Source organism: Procambarus clarkii, chromosome 59 (assembly GCF_040958095.1).
Source record: "Procambarus clarkii isolate CNS0578487 chromosome 59, FALCON_Pclarkii_2.0, whole genome shotgun sequence".
Lineage (NCBI taxonomy): Eukaryota > Metazoa > Arthropoda > Malacostraca > Decapoda > Cambaridae > Procambarus > Procambarus clarkii.
The window spans coordinates 30,805,341-30,827,978 of NC_091208.1; the positions used below are offsets into that span (position 1 = coordinate 30,805,341).

At 54.1% G+C, this 22,638-nt stretch overlaps 1 protein-coding gene across 1 annotated transcript in view; it reads right to left on the minus strand.

Annotated features, from left to right (window-relative positions):
• ft (cadherin-related tumor suppressor fat) overlaps positions 1-22,638 on the minus strand; it is a 552,840-nt gene that overhangs the window by 270,509 nt on the left and 259,693 nt on the right. The gene's annotated exons all lie outside the window — the stretch shown is intronic.

Below are 22,638 nucleotides of genomic sequence, written 5' to 3' on the forward strand. Positions count from 1 at the left end.
GTGGAGGCTGACTCCATACACAGTTTCAAGTGTAGATATGATAGAGCCCAATAGGCTCAGGAATCTGTACAACAGTTGATTGACAGTTGAGAGGCGGGACCAAAGAGCCAGAGCTCAACCCCAGCAAGCACAATTAAGTGAGTACACACACACACACACACACACACACACACACACACACACACACACACACACACACACACACACACACACACACACCCTCACCCCCCCCCCCCACCCCCCCAGGGTCGTGGACGACTCTGGCTCACGGGACCTCGACCAATTACCCGAGCCATTGAAGCGCAAACCTGACGACTTTCCTATCAAATTATGGGACGAGTCAATTTGTGGCGGTGGAGTGAGCATGCCGGCTCCAAATAATAATAACCTGCTGTATCAAACTCATGGAAGCTCATCCGTATTAGTCGTGTGGGATAAATAGACCAGGTTAAGGGGCCAGATTCACGAAGCAGTTACGCAAGCATTTACGAACCTGTCCATCTTTTCTCAATCTTTGGCGACTTTGTTTACAATTATTGAACCACACCAACCACACACCTGGTCCACACCTACCACCACACCTGGACCACACCTACCACACACCTGGACCACACCTACCGCCACACACTGTTCACTCATGATGGCAATCTTAAATGTTTATTAATATATGTCATGTGCGGCGACTCAAGCGCTTGTCTTTATCTATTTATAGTGTGGAGGAAGAGCTTGGACACGGGGGAGATACCAGACGAGCTTAAAGCAGCAGACATAGCCCCTCTACACAAGGGAGGGAGCAAAGGATTGGCAAAGAATTATAGACCAGTTGCACTAACGTCCCACATAATAAAAGTATTTGAGAGAGTGATCAGGAGTCAGGTCACTAGATTCATGGAGACCAATGACCTCCACAATCCAGGCCAACATGGATTTAGAGCAGGAAGATCATGCCTCTCACAGCTACTTGACCACTATGACAATATCACTGAGGCATTAGAGGAAAAACATAATGCAAATGTCGTATACACAGATTTTGCAAAGGCATTCGACAAATGTGACCATGGAGTTATTGCACACAAAATGAGGTCAATGGGTATAACTGGTAAAGTAGGACGCTGGAAACTGAATTTCCTGTCGAACAGAACACAAAGAGTAACAGTCAATCAAGTAAAATCGAGTCCGAGCACAGTTAAAAGCTCTGTACCTCAGGGTACAGTCCTTGCACCACTACTGTTCCTTATTCTCATATCAGACATAGACAAAAACACAAGTCACAGCTTCGTGTCATCCTTTGCAGATGATACAAAAATCAGCGTGAAAATTACCTCTGCTGAAGACATTGATAAACTACAAACAGATATTAACAAAGTTTTCGACTGGGCAGCAGAAAATAACATGATGTTTAACGGTAATAAATTCCAGGTACTCAGATATGGCAAAAATGACGATCTTCAACATAATACAAGGTACAAAACACAATCGAATCTGCCCATAGTACGAAAGCAACATGTAAAGGATTTGGGAATAATGATGTCCGACGACCTAACGTTTAGGGAGCATAACCAAGCAAATACTGCATCACCCAGAAAAATGATAGGATGGATTACGAGAACTTTCAAATCAGGGATCCCATCACAATGGTTGTACTCTTCAAATTTAAATTTAAATTTTGCCCCGAGGGGCGAGTTTATTGGGCAGCGCCACTCATCTTGTGAGTGAACATACCGCCATAGCAGAATGTACAACACTCCCCAATAGGAAGAAAACCCGCTGGGTTGTTCATCCTGTCACTTGTACCCAGACATAGCTGGGACTTGCTTAACTGTCTCAAGTGAACAGCTCCTCAAACAAGAAGATTAATATTTATCAACCCTTAAAAGCTTACGTTATCTTGCGGGTGCAAAATGGGGAAATCTTTTAAGAACAGTATCAATATTTGACAAATAGTGTTTTCCTAACTCAAACAATGTGGGGTTTATTATTCTACAGTTATTCCTAACTGTACTCTTCAAGTCACTTGTGTTGTCCCGTCTTGAATACTGCTCAGTACTCACTTCCCCCTTCAGAGCAGGAGAGATTGCTGAAATAGAGGGAATACAGAGAACATATACGGCACGCATAGACGAGATAAAACACCTAAATTATTGGGATCGTCTCAAAGCTCTCCAAATGTAATCACTAGAAAAGAGACGAGAGAGATATCAAATAATATACACCTGGAAGATACTGGAGGGCCACGTCCCAAATCTACACAGTAAAATAACAACGTACTGGAGTGAACGATTTGGAAGAAATATAGAATAGAACCAGTGAAGAGCAGAGGTGCCATAGTCACAATCAGAGAACACTGTATAAACATCAGAGGTCCGCGGTTGTTCAACGTCCTCCCAGCGAGCATAAGAAATATTGCCGGAACAACCGTGGACATCTTCAAGAGGAAACCAGATAGTTTAATGAACAAATCCACAAGGGCCGATATCTTGAGGTTATCTTGAAATGATTTCGGGGCTTTTAGTGTCCACCCACCCCAGGAAGCAGCCCGTGACAGCTGACTAACACCCAGGTACCTATTTTACTGCTAGGTAACAGGGGCATAGGGTGAAAGAAACTCTGCCCATTGTTTCTCGCCAGCGGCTGGGATCGAACCCAGGACCACAGGATCACAATTCCAGCGTGCTGTTCGCTCGGCCGACCGACTCCCTCAAATCCCTCGCTCGCCGTGACGAGGGTTCGAACCTACATCCGAAAGGATTCCAGACGCGCCTTAATCGACTGAGCTACGACATGGTATCCACAAGCCCTTGTGGATTCATTTATTGAATGCATCACGCTATTGTGATTTTTGTGTATACCAGATTGTTTCCTCCAAGGAGTGCCGGACCAACCTGGCTGTGGTGGGTATGTGGGCCTGCGGGCCGCTCCAAGCAACAGCCTGGTGGACCAAACTCTCACAAGTCAAGCCTGGCCTCGGGCCGGGCTTGGGGAGTAGAAGAACTCCCAGAACCCCATCAACCAGGTAAGAAACTTGTCTGGATTTTCCACAATATATAAAATACTGTTTTTAACATAGCCAGAAACGTATGAACCCAAGCCCCCCACCTAACCAACCTACCGATATATAGAAAACGTGGATATCTGTGAGTCGCTACGTTTCATAGAACTATGTATTTTGTACGTTGAGGATCATAGTGTACGACGTGAGACATAAAGACTAAACCACACACCAGAAGATGACGAGATGACGACGTTTCGGTCCGTTTTGGACCATTATCAAGCCCAATGTGTTGGAAGCGACGTTGTTGTTGTTGTTGTTTTAAATTCATCTACTCGGAACAAAATGGCGATGTAGCATGAGCTATAGTGAGTCCGTAATTGAGTTCGTTTGCTCACAATAACCTTGTTACTGTGATATCTCAACCCGTCCTCTTAAAAATAACGTCGCTCTTCGCTGGTATGCGGCGCTATGGCCAAAAACTGGACGTAATTTGAAATGAAATCGGCTCACGAAAGTGACGTACTGTCCCGTTTTCTGTTGGAGTCCTCTAGCTTACTCGGTAAGGTTAGGAGAGGAAACGTTCCATTAACGTTTTTCATGACGTTTTGTAACCTTAAGAGAACTTCCTGCCCTCCTAACCTACCAGAGGACCCTTAACTTGCTGTTTTGGAAAACAAAAATCCTAAATGTAATTTATATTTTATTCATTTTCAATTTACGTCCATTTTCGGCCATACGAGCAAACGGGCAAATTCATATGCAGGCGATGAGTCACAATAACGTGGCTGAAGTATGGTGACCAGACCACACACGAGAAGGTGAAGGGACGACGACGTTTTGGTCCGTCCTGGACCATTCTCAAGTCGATTGAGAATGGTCCAGGACGGACCGAAACGTCGTCGTTCCTTCAATTTCTCGTGTGTGGTCTGGTCAACGGGCAAATTCATACATAATTCGTAAGCGAACAGGTTGCTCTGGGTCAAAGTTTTAATTGAAGGTAGAGCTTTCTTCTTTTCGCACTGATTTAATGTTTTGTTTTAAACGATGGGAGGTTATCTTGAGGTTATCTTGAGATGATTTCGGGGCTTTTAGTGTCCCCGCGGCCCGGTCCTCGACCAGGCCTCCACCCCCAGGAAGCAGCCCGTGACAGCAAACTAACTCCCAGGTACCTATTTACTGCTAGGTAACAGGGGCATTCAGGGTGAAAGAAACTTTGCCCATTTGTTTCTGCCTCGTGCGGGAATCGAACCCGCGCCACAGAATTACGAGTCCTGCGCGCTATCCACCAGGCTACGAGGCCCCTAGAGACCCCTAGATAAGGTTAGCTTGGTGGTGGATATAGACCCACAATGGGGAGCGAGGGAGGCACGGGCATTAAGGCAAGAGAAAGGTGAGGAGGAGGACATTCCTAAGGGCAAGGCGGAAGGTAAGGATGGCATGGGTGTAATAATGAGGTGTAAGAAGGGTAGGTAATAATTAATATAAGAATAACAACCTAAGAATAAGAGGAAAAAGAGAAAGAGAAAAAGGGATTAATATCATATCACGTTTGTTAGAAAAGTTAGAGCATTTAATGTGAGACCGAAACTCTCTCTAGAGCTTGACGGACCGAAACGTCGTCGAATTCTCCGAATCACTTTTGCTGGACGGTAAAGCGACGGTCTCGCTTCATGCAGGTCGGCGTTCAATCCCCGACCATCCACAAGTGTTTCGACACCATTCCTTCCCCTCCGTCCCATCCCAAAAACTTATTCTGACCCTTTCCCAGTGCTATATAGTCATAATGGCTTGGCGCTTTCTCCCTGACACGAGAATTTACTCATCCTCTGGTATGTGGTGTAAGTCTTTCATTCCTTCAGCACCCCGTTATTGTGACTCATCGTCTGCAAGCGAGGTTGATGACACAATCAGGAGTGTAAACAGTGTTCTTGTTACACACTCAGTAAATGGTGTTCTGAGTGAGTGTTCAGTGTTCTGTTACACACTCACACACTGTTACTGAGTGTGTTCTGAGTGTTCTGAGTCAGAACACTCAGTCTTCACTTGAGACAAACTTGTCAACATTTCTGCTGTTCACACAGAGACCTGTCCAACCACTTGGGGCTGGACGGTAGAGCGACGGTAGAGTGACGGTAGAGCGACGGTAGAGTGACGGTAGAGCGACGGTAGAGTGACGGTAGAGCTCCATGCAGACCGTCCACCCTCGCCTCATACTGTCCACCCCCACATGTGTGTAGACAGTAGACACATGTGGGATCTATAGTAGAGAGAACACCCATGTGGGGTGGAGGGTAGACAATAGTAGATGAGGTAGATACCAGGAAGGAACAGCAGCTGACAGGGAGAGTGTGGAGGCAGGGGACGGGTCGGGCAGCAGACAGAGCAGAGCGTGGAGGCAGGGGACGGGTCGGGCAGCAGACAGCAGAGCGTGGAGGCAGGGGACGGGTCGGGCAGCAGACAGAGAGAGCGTGGAGGCAGGGGACGGGTCGGGCAGCAGACAGCAGAGCGTGGAGGCAGGGGACGGGTCGGGCAGCAGACAGGGAGAGCGTGGAGGCAGGGGACGGGTCGGGCAGCAGACAGGGAGAGCGTGGAGGCAGGGGACGGGTCGGGCAGCAGACAGGGAGAGCGTGGAGGCAGGGGACGGGTCGGGCAGCAGACAGGGAGAGCGTGGAGGCAGGGGACGGGTCGGGCAGCAGAAAGGGAGAGCGTGGAGGCAGGGGACGGGTCGGGCAGCAGACAGCAGCGGGAAATGGCTGCACAAGTCCTCGGGTGGAATGCTAATGTTCATGATAACACCGATCTATGCCCCTCCAACCGGTGCCCCATACCCTGCCAGCACCGTCCCCCGTGCCCCATACCCTGCCAGCACCGTCCCCCGTGCCCCATACCGTGCCAGCACCGTCCCCCGTGCCCCATACCGTGCCAGCACCGTCCCCCGTGCCCCATACCCTGCCAGCACCGTCCCCCGTGCCCCATACCCTGCCAGCACCGTCCCCCGTGCCCCATACCCTGCCAGCACCGTCCCCCGTGCCCCATACCCTGCCAGCACCGTCCCCCGTGCCCCATACCCTGCCAGCACCGTCCCCCGTGCCCCATACCGTGCCAGCACCGTCCCCCGTGCCCCATACCCTGCCAGCACCGTCCCCCGTGCCCCATACCCTGCCAGCACCGTCCCCCGTGCTCCATACCCTGCCAGCCCCGTCCCCCGTGCCCCATACCCTGCCAGCACCGTCCCCCGTGCTCCATACCCTGCCAGCCCCGTCCCCCGTGCTCCATACCCTGCCAGCCCCGTCCCCCGTGCCCCATACCCTGCCAGCACCGTCCCCCGTGCCCCATACCCTGCCAGCTCCGTCCCCCGTGCCCCATACCCTGCCAGCACCGTCCCCCGTGCCCCATACCCTGCCAGCCCCGTCCCCCGTGCCCCATACCCTGCCAGCTCCGTCCCCCGTGCCCCATACCCTGCCAGCACCGTCCCCCGTGCCCCATACCCTGCCAGCTCCGTCCCCCGTGCCCCATACCCTGCTAGCTCCGTCCCCCGTGCCCCATACCCTGCCAGCTCCGTCCCCCGTGCCCCATACCCTGCCAGCACCGTCCCCCGTGCCCCATACCCTGCCAGCACCGTCCCCCGTGCCCCATACCCTGCCAGCCCCGTCCCCCGTGCCCCATACCCTGCCAGCACCGTCCCCCGTGCCCCATACCCTGCCAGCTCCGTCCCCCGTGCCCCATACCCTGCCAGCTCCGTCCCCCGTGCCCCATACCCTGCCAGCTCCGTCCCCCGTGCCCCATACCCTGCCAGCTCCGTCCCCCGTGCCCCATACCCTGCCAGCACCGTCCCCCGTGCCCCATACCCTGCCAGCACCGTCCCCCGTGCCCCATACCCTGCCAGCCCCGTCCCCCGTGCCTAATACCCTGCCAGCACCGTCCCCCGTGCCCCATACCCTGCCAGCTCCGTCCCCCGTGCCCCATATCCTGCCAGCTCCGTCCCCCGTGCCCCATACCCTGCCAGCTCCGTCCCCCGTGCCCCATACCCTGCCAGCACCGTCCCCCGTGCCCCATACCCTGCCTGCTCCGTCCCCCGTGCCCCATACCCTGTCAGCTCCGTCCCCCGTGCCCCATACCCTGCCAGCTCCGTCCCCCGTGCCCCATACCCTTGAGCATACCTGGATGGAGTTCTGGGAGTTCTTGGACCAACTTGGTCCACCAGGCTGTTGCTAGAAGCGGCCCGCAAGCCCACATGTCCACCACAGCCCGGTTGGTCCGGCACTTCTTGCAATAACTTATCTCTAAGTGCCTCTTGAATACATTCATCTTTGTTCCGGCAATATTTTTAATGCTTGCTGGGAGGGTGTTGAACAGCTGTGGACCTCTGATGTTTATACAGTGTTCTCTGATTGTGTCTATGGCACCTCTAATCTTCACTGGACCTCTGATGTTCAGACAGTGTTCTCTGATTGTGTCTATGGCACCTCTAATATTCACTGGACCTCTGATGTTCAGACAGTGTTCTCTGATTGTGCCTATGGCACCTCTACTCTTCACTGGTTCTATTCTGCATTTCCTTCCATACCTTTCGCTCCAGTATGTTGTTATTCTACTGTGCAAATTTGGGACTTGGCCCTCCAGTATCTTCCATGTATATATCACATGATACCTTTCTCGTCTCCTTTCCAAAGAGTACATTTTGTGAGCTTTGAGACAGTCCCAATAATTTACATGTATTAATCGTGTCTTTGCTCTCTGAATATGTTCTCTGTATTCTCTCTAATTCAGAGATCTCTCCCGCTCTGAAAGGGAAGGATGAAAATCCAAGGCACCAACTTTACCCGTTATTCCTATTAATCTCATTATATGAGCTATTACTCCATGGTCACATCTGTTGAATACTTTTGCAAAGTCCGTGTATACAACATCTCCATTTTACTTTTCTTCTAAGACTTCTGCTAATTTGTCATAGTGGTTGAGAGGCACTGCCAACACCTGCATGGTCAGGTGTTGGAGATACCAACACTGCCAACACCTGCACGGACGCAGGTTCGAATCCTCGTCACGGCCCTTGTGGATTTGTTCAAAGATGTACCGGTTTCGTAAATGGTTGCGTAAAGGTTTATATTCCTTCCTGATCCAGGTGCTCCAGGAGAACGTGAGCCACAGTAGAGGCAGGTGTGTAGAGGTCAATAGTCGCTTGAGCGCTCAGGTGTGTGACGTGAGGGCTCCCCTTAAGGTGAGACACCTGGTCCCTGTCTACCCCTTCTCTTGATCTTGTCTACTCCTTCTCTTGGTCATGTCTACCCCTTCTCTTGGTCATGTCTACCCCTTCTCTTGGTCCTGTCTACCCCTTCTCAAGGTCCGACCTGGTTCCACCTAAGTATAGGGGTAGATGATAGACACCTGGTTGATACCTGGTTGATGGGGTTCTGGGAGTTCTTCTACTCCCCAAGCCCGGCCCGAGGCCAGGCTTGACTTGTGAGAGTTTGGTCCACCAGGCTGTTGCTTGGAGCGGCCCGCAGGCCCACATACCCACCACAGCCTGGTTGGTCCGGAACTTCTCTTAGAAAACAGTCTAGTTTTCTCTTGAAGATGTCCACGGTTGTTCCGGCAATATTTCTTATAGTCGCTGGGAGGATGTTGAACAACCGCGGACCTCTGATGTTTATACAGTGTTCTCTGATTGTGGCTATGGCACCTCTGCTCTTCACTGGACCTCTGATGTTTATACAGTGTTCTCTGATTGTGGCTATGGCACTTCTGCTCTTCACTGGTTCAATCTTGCATTTTCTTCCATATTGTAGACGACGCCTGAGCGTGGGTCAGGCTGGTATGCACTCTCGTCAGCTAGCAGTGTGGGAGATGATCCCTGGCGTCAGCTAGCGGTGAGGGAGATGATCCCTGGCGTCAGCTGGAGGTGGGGGAGATGATCCCTGGCGTCAGCTAGCGGTGTGGGAGATGATCCCTGGCGTCAGTTGGCGGTGAGGGAGATGATCCCTGGCGTCAGCTGGAGGTGAGGGAGATGATCCCTGGCGTCAGCTAGCAGTGAGGGAGATGATCCCTGGCGTCAGCTGGAGGTGAGGGAGATGATCCCTGGCGTCAGCTGGCGGTGTGGGAGATGATCCCTGGCGTCAGCTGGAGGTGAGGGAGATGATCCCTGGCGTCAGCTGGCGGTGAGGGAGATGATCCCTGGCGTCAGCTGGAGGTGAGGGAGATGATCCCTGGCGTCAGCTGGAGGTGAGGGAGATGATCCCTGACGTCAGCTGGAGGTGAGGGAGATGATCCCTGGCGTCAGCTGGAGGTGAGGGAGATGATCCCTGGCGTCAGCTGGCGGTGAGGGAGATGATCCCTGGCGTCAGCTAGAGGTGTGGGAGATGATCCCTGGCGTCAGCTGGCGGTGAGGGAGATGATCCCTGGCGTCAGCTGGAGGTGAGGGAGATGATCCCTGGCGTCAGCTGGCGGTGAGGGAGATGATCCCTGGCGTCAGCTAGAGGTGTGGGAGATGATCCCTGGCGTCAGCTGGCGGTGAGGGAGATGATCCCTGGCGTCAGCTGGAGGTGAGGGAGATGATCCCTGGCGTCAGCTGGCGGTGTGGGAGATGATCCCTAGCGTCAGCTGGCGGTGAGGGAGATGATCCCTGGCGTCAGCTGGCGGTGAGGGAGATGATCCCTGGCGTCAGCTGGCGGTGAGGGAGATGATCCCTGGCGTCAGCTGGAGGTGAGGGAGATGATCCCTGGCGTCAGCTAGCGGTGTGGGAGATGATCCCTGGCGTCAGCTGGCGGTGAGGGAGATGATCCCTGGCGTCAGCTGGCGGTGTGGGAGGTGATCCCTGGCGTCAGCTGGCGGTGTGGGAGATGATCCCTGGCGTCAGCTGGCGGTGAGGGAGATGATCCCTGGCGTCAGCTGGAGGTGAGGGAGATGATCCCTGGCGTCAGCTGGCGGTGTGGGAGATGATCCCTAGCGTCAGCTGGCGGTGAGGGAGATGATCCCTGGCGTCAGCTGGCGGTGAGGGAGATGATCCCTGGCGTCAGCTAGCAGTGAGGGAGATGATCCCTGGCGTCAGCTAGCGGTGTGGGAGATGATCCCTGGCGTCAGCTAGCAGTGTGGGAGATGATCCCTAACGTCAGCTAGCGGTGTGGGAGATGATCCCTGGCGTCAGCTGGAGGTGAGGGAGATGATCCCTGGCGTCAGCTGGCGGTGTGGGAGATGATCCCTGGCGTCAGTTGGCGGTGAGGGAGATGATCCCTGGCGTCAGCTAGCGGTGTGGGAGATGATCCCTGGCGTCAGCTGGAGGTGAGGGAGATGATCCCTGGCGTCAGCTGGCGGTGTGGGAGATGATCCCTGGCGTCAGTTGGCGGTGAGGGAGATGATCCCTGGCGTCAGCTGGAGGTGAGGGAGATGATCCCTGGCGTCAGCTGGCGGTGTGGGAGATGATCCCTGGCGTCAGCTAGCAGTGTGGGAGATGATCCCTGGCGTCAGCTAGCGGTGTGGGAGATGATCCCTGGCGTCAGCTGGCGGTGAGGGCGATGATCCCTGGCGTCAGCTAGAGGTGTGGGAGATGATCCCTGGCGTCAGCTGGCGGTGAGGGAGATGATCCCTGGCGTCAGCTGGAGGTGAGGGAGATGATCCCTGGCGTCAGCTGGCGGTGAGGGAGATGATCCCTGGCGTCAGCTAGAGGTGTGGGAGATGATCCCTGGCGTCAGCTGGAGGTGAGGGAGATGATCCCTGGCGTCAGCTGGTGGTGTGGGAGATGATCCCTGGCGTCAGTTGGCAGTAGGGAGATGATCCCTGGCGTCAGCTAGCGGTGTGGGAGATGATCCCTGGCGTCAGCTGGAGGTGAGGGAGATGATCCCTGGCGTCAGCTGGTGGTGTGGGAGATGATCCCTGGCGTCAGTTGGCGGTGAGGGAGATGATCCCTGGCGTCAGCTGGAGGTGAGGGAGATGATCCCTGGCGTCAGCTGACGGTGTGGGAGATGATCCCTGGCGTCAGCTAGCAGTGTGGGAGATGATCCCTGGCGTCAGCTAGCAGTGAGGGAGATGATCCCTGGCGTCAGCTAGAGGTGAGGGAGATGATCCCTAGCGTCAGCTAGAGGTGAGGGAGATGATCCCTGGCGTCAGCTAGCGGTGTGGGAGAAGATCCCTGGCGTCAGCTAGCAGTGTGGGAGATGATCCCTGGCGTCAGCTAGCGGTGTGGGAGATGATCCCTGGCGTCAGCTGGAGGTGAGGGAGATGATCCCTGGCGTCAGCTGGCGGTGTGGGAGATGATCCCTGGCGTCAGTTGGCGGTAGGGAGATGATCCCTGGCGTCAGCTAGCGGTGTGGGAGATGATCCCTGGCGTCAGCTGGAGGTGAGGGAGATGATCCCTGGCGACAGCTGGCGCTGTGGGAGATGATCCCTGGCGTCAGTTGGCGGTGAGGGAGATGATCCCTGGCGTCAGCTGGAGGTGAGGGAGATGATCCCTGGCGTCAGCTGGCGGTGTGGGAGATGATCCCTGGCGTCAGCTAGCAGTGTGGGAGATGATCCCTGGCGTCAGCTAGCGGTGTGGGAGATGATCCCTGGCGTCAGCTGGAGGTGAGGGAGATGATCCCTGGCGTCAGCTGGCGGTGAGGGAGATGATCCCTGGCGTCAGCTGGAGGTGAGGGAGATGATCCCTGGCGTCAGCTGGCGGTGAGGGAGATGATCCCTGGCGTCAGCTGGAGGTGAGGGAGATGATCCCTGGCGTCAGCTGGAGGTGAGGGAGATGATCCCTGGCGTCAGCTGGCGGTGAGGGAGATGATCCCTGGCGTCAGCTGGAGGTGAGGGAGATGATCCCTGGCGTCAGCTAGCGGTGTGGGAGATGATCCCTGGCGTCAGCTGGAGGTGAGGGAGATGATCCCTGGCGTCAGCTGGAGGTGAGGGAGATGATCCCTGGCGTCAGCTGGAGGTGAGGGAGATGATCCCTGGCGTCAGCTGGCGGTGAGGGAGATGATCCCTGGCGTCAGCTGGAGGTGAGGGAGATGATCCCTGGCGTCAGCTGGAGGTGAGGGAGATGATCCCTGGCGTCAGCTGGCGGTGAGGGAGATGATCCCTGGCGTCAGCTGGAGGTGAGGGAGATGATCCCTGGCGTCAGCTGGAGGTGAGGGAGATGATCCCTGGCGTCAGCTGGCGGTGAGGGAGATGATCCCTGGCGTCAGCTGGAGGTGAGGGAGATGATCCCTGGCGTCAGCTAGCGGTGTGGAAGATGATCCCTGGCGTCAGCTGGAGGTGAGGGAGATGATCCCTGGCGTCAGCTGGAGGTGAGGGAGATGATCCCTGGCGTCAGCTGGAGGTGAGGGAGATGATCCCTGGCGTCAGCTGGAGGTGAGGGAGATGATCCCTGGCGTCAGCTGGAGGTGAGGGAGATGATCCCTGGCGTCAGCTGGAGGTGAGGGAGATGATCCCTGGCGTCAGCTGGAGGTGAGGGAGATGATCCCTGGCGTCAGCTGGAGGTGAGGGAAATGATCCCTGGCGTCAGCTGGAGGTGAGGGAGATGATCCCTGGCGTCAGCTGGAGGTGAGGGAGATGATCCCTGGCGTCAGCTGGAGGTGAGGGAAATGATCCCTGGCGTCAGCTGGAGGTGAGGGAGATGATCCCTGGCGTCAGCTAGAGGTGAGGGAGATGATCCCTGGCGTCAGCTGGAGGTGAGGGAGATGATCCCTGGCGTCAGCTGGAGGTGAGGGAGATGATCCCTGGCGTCAGCTGGAGGTGAGGGAGATGATCCCTGGCGTCAGCTGGAGGTGAGGGAGATGATCCCTGGCGTCAGCTGGAGGTGAGGGAGATGATCCCTGGCGTCAGCTGGAGGTGAGGGAGACGATCCCTGGCGTCAGCTGGAGGTGAGGGAGATGATCCCTGGCGTCAGCTGGAGGTGAGGGAGATGATCCCTGGCGTCAGCTGGAGGTGAGGGAAATGATCCCTGGCGTCAGCTGGAGGTGAGGGAGATGATCCCTGGCGTCAGTTGGCGGTGAGGGGGATGATCCCTGGCGTCAGCTGGAGGTGAGGGAGATGATCCCTGGCGTCAGCTGGAGGTGAGGGAGATGATCCCTGGCGTCAGCTGGAGGTGAGGGGGATGATCCCTGGCGTCAGCTGGAGGTGAGGGAGATGATCCCTGGCGTCAGCTGGAGGTGAGGGAGATGATCCCTGGCGTCAGCTGGAGGTGAGGGGGATGATCCCTGGCGTCAGCTAGAGGTGAGGGAGATGATCCCTGGCGTCAGCTGGAGGTGTGGGAGATGATCCCTGGCGTCAGCTGGAGGTGAGGGAGATGATCCCTGGCGTCAGCTGGAGGTGAGGGAGATGATCCCTGGCGTCAGCTGGAGGTGAGGGAGATGATCCCTGGCGTCAGCTGGAGGTGAGGGAGATGATCCCTGGCGTCAGCTGGAGGTGTGGGAGATGATCCCTGGCGTCAACTGGAGGTGAGGGGGATGATCCCTGGCGTCAGCTGGAGGTGAGGGGGATGATCCCTGGCGTCAGCTGGAGGTGAGGGGGGGGGGGTCCAAAGAGAATAACAAAAGGTTCCTGACTTGCACATTCTTGGAGACTCCCACGATGTGCAGCGCATTGTGTCCAGCCTCACCAGCACCTCCCCGCCCCCACCAGCACCTCCCCGCCCCCACCAGCACCTCCCCACCCTCACCAGCACCTCCCCACCCTCACCAGCACCTCCCCGCCCTCACCAGCATCTCCCCGCCCTCACCAGCACCTCCCCGCCCTCACCAGCACCTCCCCACCCTCACCAGCACCTCCGCGCCCTCACCAGCACCTCCCCGCCCTCAACAGCACCTCCCTGCTCTCACCAGCACCTCCCCGCCCTCACCAGCACCTCCCCACCCTCACCAGCACCTCCCCACCCTCACCAGCACCTCCCCGCCCTCACCAGCACCTCCCCGCCCTCACCAGCACCTCCCCGCCCTCACCAGCACCTCCGCGCCCTCACCAGCACCTCCCCGCCCTCACCAGCACCTCCCTGCTCTCACCAGCACCTCCCCGCCCTCACCAGCATCTCCCCGCCCTCACCAGCACCTCCGCGCCCTCACCAGCATCTCCCCGCCCTCACCAGCACCTCCGCGCCCTCACCAGCACCTCCGCGCCCTCACCAGCACCTCCCCGCCCTCACCAGCACCTCCGCGCCCTCACCAGCACCTCCCCGCCCTCACCAGCACCTCCGCGCCCTCACCAGCACCTCCCCGCCCTCACCAGCACCTCCCCGCCCTCACCAGCACCTCCCTGCTCTCACCAGCACCTCCCCGCCCTCACCAGCACCTCCCCGCCCTAACCAGCACCTCCCCGCCCTCAACAGCACCTCCGCGCCCTCACCAGCACCTCCCCGCCCTCACCAGCACCTCCCCGCCCTCACCAGCACCTCCGCGCCCTCACCAGCACATCCCCGCCCTCACCAGCACCTCCCTGCTCTCACCAGCACCTCCGCGCCCTCACCAGCACCTCCCCGCCCTCACCAGCACCTCCCCGCCCTCACCAGCACCTCCGCGCCCTCACCAGCACATCCCCGCCCTCACCAGCACCTCCCCGCTTTCACCAGCACCTCCCCGCTCTCACCAACACTTCCCCCGCCCTCACCAGCACCTCCCCGCCCTCACTAGCACCCCACAAGAGGTGGGGTTCTAGTGAGGGCACTCGCCCTCACAAGAGGAAACTATCTAGTTTCCTCCTGAAGATGTCCACGGTTGTTCCGGCAATATTTCTTATTATTATTACAGGATTTTCTTATTAGTATAATTAGTATTGCAGGATACTCCAGGAGGATTTGAACAGGTTGCAGAGATAGTCGGAGAAATGGCTACTGGAGTTCACCACCAGCACGTGTAATGTGATGGAAATGTGAGCAGGAGCCAGGAGACCAAAGGAACACTACACAATGAAGGAGAAACTACCTTGTAACGACAAGAGAATAAGACCTGGGAGTGGACATGACACTAGACCTAACTCCAGTGACTCGTTTAAATAGAATATCCTCAGCCACAAACTCTACTCTGCGAAACGTTACATCATTCAGGACCCTTAATAAGGAGGCCCTTAGATCACTGTATACCGCCTACATGAGACCAGTCTTAGAGTATGCAGCCCCATCATGGAGTCCCCATATGAAGAAATACATAAGGAAACTGGAAAAGGTTCAGAGGGTCGCGAGGAGTGTTGTCCCAGAGTTGCGAGGGATGGGATAAAAAGAGAGACTGAAGTAACTACACCTGATGACGCAAGAAAAAGGAAAGGGAGGGGAAACATGACAAACACGTAGAAAATATTACCGGGAGGATTGAGAGTGGTAAAAGAGGAAATGTTCACAATACCAACAGAACAAAGAGCCAAGGGTTGAAGCTTGAGAATCACAGCATTAACAGACATGTCATAAAGTTGTCATTTAGCATAATAGTGGGAAAATGGAATGATCTAAAGGACCATGGTGTGGTAGTGGTCAATTCGCAGTATAAAAGTAGATAAGATAAGGTAATGGGCCAGGAGTCGTTGCTTTAGAGAGCCGGCTAGAGAGGCGGGGTCTAAGAGATAATACCCCTTCCTGCAGGCACATATAGGTGAGGATACACATACAAACACACACACACAAACACACATGATAAATGGAATGCATTAGGCAGTGATGTGGTGGAGGCTGACTCCATACACAGTTTCAAGTGTAGATATGATAGAGCCCAGTAGGCTCAGGAACCTGTACACCAGTTGATTGACAGTTGAGAGGCGGGACCAAAGAGCCAAAGCTCAACCCCCGCAAGCACAACTAGGTGAGTACACACACACACAATAAACACCAATTTGCCAGCACACTCACACGACATATTCCTCATATACTACCAATACTGTAGGCCTTGTGGGACAATACCATGGCCGTCAAGAGTGCCTGTGAGGCCCTGGCGGCCACACCTACCTCTCCACACCTGACGCCACACCAACGTTCCCACACCTGACGCCACACAAACCTGTCAACAGGGAGAAAAACCTCAGTTAATGCCATCGTCTTCATAACATGGACAGATAATTAAGTGAAAATATAGATACAAATAAAATAGAAATAGTCAACAACGCTGCAAAGATGCAACGTCTTAGACAACATACTCTCCCTGAGGCAGCACGGAGCAGAGCCCCAAGAAAGCTCACACTTCAGTGTTGGATCACATTACATAATGTATGCAGCCATTGTCACGAATATTCGACTACACTCTACACCTAACATTTGAGGTGTAAAGATATTGTGATAAGATGATTCAAGAATTACTGGGTGACGGGTGACGGGTGACGGGTAATGTCTGTACTAAGTTAAATAGAACAGCAGAACAAATGTAACTTTTGGGAGCAGCGCCATCAGTCCAGACGAGGTCAATGACACTTCATACAGGGGTCAGGTCACTGGTGGGGTCAGGTCACTGGTGGGGTCAGGTCACTGGTGGGGTCAGGTCACTGGTGGGGTGTCACGACCCTTGAGACTAAATACTGTTCTTCTCCCCACAGTGTAAAGAACAACTAAACATCTGCCATGCCAATAGGTGTCTGGGGGTATAATTAATCACTGTATAAAAACGGGAGAACAATATATTTTGCTAAGGGTGACAATTTAACAACCATTAAATAAATAGTATCCAGAAATATTTATCAGCATGTAATACTATAGAATGCAAGTAATTATTTGAGACCCGAGCACTATCACCAGAATATGGAGTAAGCCATAAATACACTAAAATCGTCTTTCCAGATAAATTAATATTTATATGGGCTTAAAATAACAAAACCCAAGAACTTAGCTTAAACACAACTGCACTCGACCGCAGCCGCCACTCTACTGCCCAGGACGTGGTCCGCAGGCCCAACGTCGACTAACCGTCTACCCAAACACCAATTAACGTTCGCATGAACATTGTGAACATTCTATTTACAAAGGTCAGCCCTAAACTCCAACATTATTAACTAAGAGTTGTAATTACCGGTCTCACATTCCTTGAAATATTACGGCTACCACATATGGGAATAAATAAATATAAAACTATAGGCAATTGATTTGCCAACAATCGCCCTGGCCATTCCCAGATATTGTCAACCGTCCACACGGCTAATTTCACGTGACATCCACCACCAAAACAAACCTTACACACACTACCCAGCTATCTATGTTATATATATATAATGTATATCTATCTATATACACAAATCTTATACAACTGACAGCAATATTTACGTAGATAAAACAATAACATAATACGAGGTTCGGGAGAATTGGCAGAATCGTAATAAGATTCGTGACATGGGGTCAGGTCACTGGTGGGGTCAGGTCACTGGTTGGGTCAGGTCACTGGCTGGGTCAGGTCACTGGTTGGGTCAGGTCACTGGTTGGGGTCAGGTCACTGGTGGGGTCAGGTCACTGGTTGGGGTCAGGTCACTGGTTGGGTCAGGTCACTGGTTGGGTCAGGTCACTGGTTGGGGTCAGGTCACTGGTTGGGTCAGGTCACTGGTTGGGTCAGGCCACTGGCTGGGTCAGGTCACTGGCTGGGTCAGGTCACTGGTGGGGTCAGGTCACTGGTGGGGTCAGGTCACTGGTTGGGTCAGGTCACTGGTTGGGTCAGGTCACTGGTGGGGTCAGGTCACTGGTTGGGTCAGGTCACTGGTGGGGTCAGGTCACTGGTGGGGTCAGGTCACTGGTTGGGTCAGGTCACTGGCTGGGTCAGGTCACTGGTTGGGTCAGGTCACTGGTTGGGGTCAGGTCACTGGTGGGGTCAGGTCACTGGTTGGGGTCAGGTCACTGGTTGGGTCAGGTCACTGGTTGGGGGTCAGGTCACTGGCTGGGTCAGGTCACTGGTTGGGTCAGGTCACTGGTTGGGTCAGGTCACTGGTGGGGTCAGGTCACTGGTTGGGTCAGGTCACTGGTTGGGGTCAGGTCACTGGTTGGGGTCAGGTCACTGGTGGGGTCAGGTCACTGGTGGGGTCAGGTCACTGGTTGGGTCAGGTCACTGGTTGGGTCAGGTCACTGGTTGGGTCAGGTCACTGGTTGGGTCAGGTCACTGGTGGTGTCAGGTCACTGGCTGGGTCAGGTCACTGGTTGGGTCAGGTCACTGGTTGGGGGTCAGGTCACTGGCTGGGTCAGGTCACTGGTGGGGTCAGGTCACTGGTTGGGGTCAGGTCACTGGTGGGGTCAGGTCACTGGTAGGGTCAGGTCACTGGCTGGGTCAGGTCACTGGTTGGGTCAGGTCACTGGTTGGGGGTCAGGTCACTGGCTGGGTCAGGTCACTGGTTGGGTCAGGTCACTGGTTGGGGTCAGGTCACTGGTTGGGTCAGGTCACTGGTTGGGGTCAGGTCACTGGTTGGGGTCAGGTCACTGGTTGGGTCAGGTCACTGGTTGGGTCAGGTCACTGGTTGGGTCAGGTCACTGGTTGGGGTCAGGTCACTGGTTGGGTCAGGTCACTGGTTGGGTCAGGCCACTGGCTGGGTCAGGTCACTGGCTGGGTCAGGTCACTGGCTGGGGTCAGGTCACTGGCTGGGGTCACGTCACTGGTTGGGTCAGGTCACTGGTTGGGGTCAGGTCACTGGTTGGGTCAGGTGACCTCTGATGTTCAGACAGTGTTCTCTGATAGTGCCTATGGCACCTCTACTCTTCACTGGTTCTATTCTGCGTTCCTTCTGTGTCTTTCGCTCCAGCCTGGCCCTCCAGAATCTTCCATATATATATTATTTGATACCTTTCTCTTCGTCATCCCAAAGAGTACATTTTGAGAGCTTTGAGACAGTCCAATAATTTACATATTTTATTGTTTCTATGCGTGCCGTATATGTTCTATGTATACGCTCTAATTCAGAGAGCTCTCCTGCTCTGAAAGGGGAAGAATAGTGAACTTCGTCTCAGGTGATCTTACAGCACGGAGCTCTGGTGTTGAGTGACAGCTGTCGTGTTGAGTGACAGCTCTGGTGTTGAGTGACAGCTCTGGTGTTGAGTGACAGCTGTCGTGTTGAGTGACAGCTCTGGTGTTGAGTGACAGCTCTGGTGTTGAGTGACAGCTGTCGTGTTGAGTGACAGCTCTGGTGTTGAGTGACAGCTCTGGTGTTGAGTGACAGCTCTGGTGTTGAGTGACAGCTCTGGTGTTGAGTGACAGCTCTGGTGTCGAGTGACAGCTCTGGTGTTGAGTGACAGCTGTCGTGTTGAGTGACCGCTCTGGTGTTGAGTGACAGCTCTGGTGTTGAGTGACAGCTGTCGTGCTGAGTGACAGCTGTCGTGCTGAGTGACAGCTCTGGTGTTGAGTGACAGCTCTGGTGTTGAGTGACAGCTCTGGTGTTGAGTGACAGCTCTGGTGTTGAGTGACAGCTCTGGTGTCGAGTGACAGCTCTGGTGTTGAGTGACAGCTCTGGTGTTGAGTGACAGCTCTGGTGTTGAGTGACAGCTGTCGTGTTGAGTGACAGCTCTGGTGTTGAGTGACAGCTCTGGTGTTGAGTGACAGCTCTGGTGTTGAGTGACAGCTCTGGTGTTGAGTGACAGCTCTGGTGTTGAGTGACAGCTGTCGTGTTGAGTGACAGCTCTGGTGTTGAGTGACAGCTCTGGTGTTGAGTGACAGCTCTGGTGTTCAGTGACAGCTCTGGTGTTGAGTGACAGCTCTGGTGTTGAGTGACAGCTGTCGTGTTGAGTGACAGCTCTGGTGTTGAGTGACAGCTCTGGTGTTGAGTGACAGCTCTGGTGTTGAGTGACAGCTGTCGTGTTGAGTGACAGCTCTGGTGTTGAGTGACAGCTCTGGTGTTGAGTGACAGCTCTGGTGTTGAGTGACAGCTCTGGTGTTGAGTGACAGCTCTGGTGTTGAGTGACAGCTGTCGTGCTGAGTGACAGCTGTCGTGCTGAGTGACAGCTCTGGTGTTGAGTGACAGCTCTGGTGTTGAGTGACAGCTCTGGTGTTGAGTGACAGCTCTGGTGTTGAGTGACAGCTCTGGTGTTGAGTGACAGCTCTGGTGTTGAGTGACAGCTCTGGTGTTGAGTGACAGCTCTGGTGTTGAGTGACAGCTCTGGTGTTGAGTGACAGCTCTGGTGTTGAGTGACAGCTCTGGTGTTGAGTGACAGCTGTCGTGTTGAGTGACAGCTCTGGTGTTGAGTGACAGCTCTGGTGTTGAGTGACAGCTCTGGTGTTGAGTGACAGCTCTGGTGTTGAGTGACAGCTCTGGTGTTGAGTGACAGCTGTCGTGCTGAGTGACAGCTGTCGTGCTGAGTGACAGCTCTGGTGTTGAGTGACAGCTCTGGTGTTGAGTGACAGCTCTGGTGTTGAGTGACAGCTCTGGTGTTGAGTGACAGCTCTGGTGTTGAGTGACAGCTGTCGTGTTGAGTGACAGATCTGGTGTTGAGTGACAGCTGTCGTGCTGAGTGACAGCTGTCGTGCTGAGTGACAGCTGTCATGCTGAGTGACAGCTCTGGTGTTGAGTGACAGCTGTCGTGCTGAGTGACAGCTGTCGTGCTGAGTGACAGCTGTCATGCTGAGTGACAGCTCTGGTGTTGAGTGACAGCTGTCATGCTGAGTGACAGCTGTCGTGCTGAGTGACAGCTGTCGTGCTGAGTGACAGCTGTCGTGTTGAGTGACAGCTGTCGTGTTGAGTGACAGCTCTGGTGTTGAGTGACAGCTGTCGTGCTGAGTGACAGCTGTCGTGCTGAGTGACAGCTGTCGTGCTGAGTGACAGCTGTCGTGCTGAGTGACAGCTGTCGTGCTGAGTGGTTGCTGTGTCGTTGAGTGACGGGCATGTCGCTACAGGGCACCACAGACACTCCTGGCGTCATGTGTGTGTGTGTGTGTGTTCTCACCTAGCTGTGCTTGCGGGGGTTGAGCTCTGGCTCTTTGGTCCCGCCTCTCAACCGTCAATCAACTGGTGTACAGATTCCTGAGCCTACTGGGCTCTATCATATCTACATTTAAAACTGTGTATGGAGTCAGCCTCCACCACATCACTTACTAATGCCTTCCACCTGTTAACTACTCTGACACTGAAAAAGTTCCTTCTAAGGTCCCTGTGGCTCATGTGGGTACTCAGTCTCCACCTGTGTCCCCTTGTTCGCGTCCCACCAGTGTTCAATAGTTTATCTTTATCTACCCTGTCAATTCCTCTGAGAATTTTGTAGGTTGTGATCATGTCTCCCCTTACTCTTCTGTCTTCCAGTGTCGTAAGGTGCATTTCCCGCAGCCTTTCCTCGTAACTCATGCCTCTTAGTTCTGGGACTAGTCTAGTGGCATACCTTTGTACTTTTTCCAGCTTCGTCTTGTGCTTGACAAGGTACGGGCTCCATGCTGGGGCCGCATACTCCAGGATTGGTCTTACATATGTGGTGTACAAGATTCTGAATGATTCCTTACACAGGTTCCTGAAGGCTGTTCTGATGTTAGCCAGCCTCGCTTATGCCACAGATGTAATTATTTTTATGTGGGCTTCAGGAGACAGGTTTGGTGTGATATCAACTCCTAGATCTTTCTCTCTGTCTGTTTTATTAAGTACTTCATCTCCTATTCCGTTTCCTGTGTCTGGCCTCCTGTTTCCACCACCTAGTTTCATTACCTTGCATTTACTCGGGTTGAACTTTAGTAGCCATTTGTTGGATCATTCTTTCAGTCTGCTAAGGTCATCTTGTAACCTCCTATTATCTTCCTCTGTCTTAATCCTCCTCATATTTTTTGTTTCATTAGCAAACAATGAGAGGAACGATTCTATACCCTCTGGGAGATCATTTACATATATCAGAAACAGTATTGGTCCAAGGACTGACCCCTGCGGGACTCCACTTGTAACGTCTCGCCAATCTGAGACCTCACCCCTCACACTGACTCGTTGTCTCCTGTTGCTTAGGTACTCCTGTATCCAATGGAGTACCTTCCCTTTCACTCCAGCCTGCATCTCCAGCTTTTTCACAAGTCTCTTGTGTGGTACTGTGTTAAAGTGTATGAGTCGTGTTGTTTAAATTTTTGAGTCGTGGTGGATGAATGAGTCGTGGTGGATGGATAAGTCGTGGTGGGTGGATGAGTCGTGGTGGGTGGATGGGTCGTGGTGGGTGGGTGAGTCGTGGTGGATGGATGAGTCGTGGTGGGTGGGTGAGTCGTGGTGGGTGGATGAGTCGTGGTGGGTGGGTGAGTCGTGGTGGATGGATGAGTCGTGGTGGGTGGATGAGTCGTGGTGGATGGATGAGTCGTGGTGGGTGGATGAGTCGTGGTGGGTGAGGGTACATAGAACAGTCAAGCATCCCGCTGTCTGGGGCAGGATGCCATCCCTTGTACCCACCATTAGCGCCCCTCCGGGGGGGAGGGGGGCACGCCATGCCCTCCTCACTGTCATACCAACATCAACCACCACCACCACTACCACACCAACCACCACATCAACCACCACAACCACTACACCAATGACTAGGTTGCCATTTTTATATTTTCCTTTTTTTCCAAAGCGTAAGAGCTAGAACTTACCTTCATAAAACACCATATTATTTCCTGTAGCCCATAGAAAGACCTGATCTACGTCTGACTGGAGGTTCGCCGTGTCCTCTATGTTGCCTACTCTCATGAAGATCCTAGTGTCATCTACATAGGATGATGCAGTACTATAGGTTGTGTCCTTGTCTATGTCCGATATGAGGATGAGAAAAAGTACTGGAGCAAGCACAGTACCCTGGGGGACTGAGC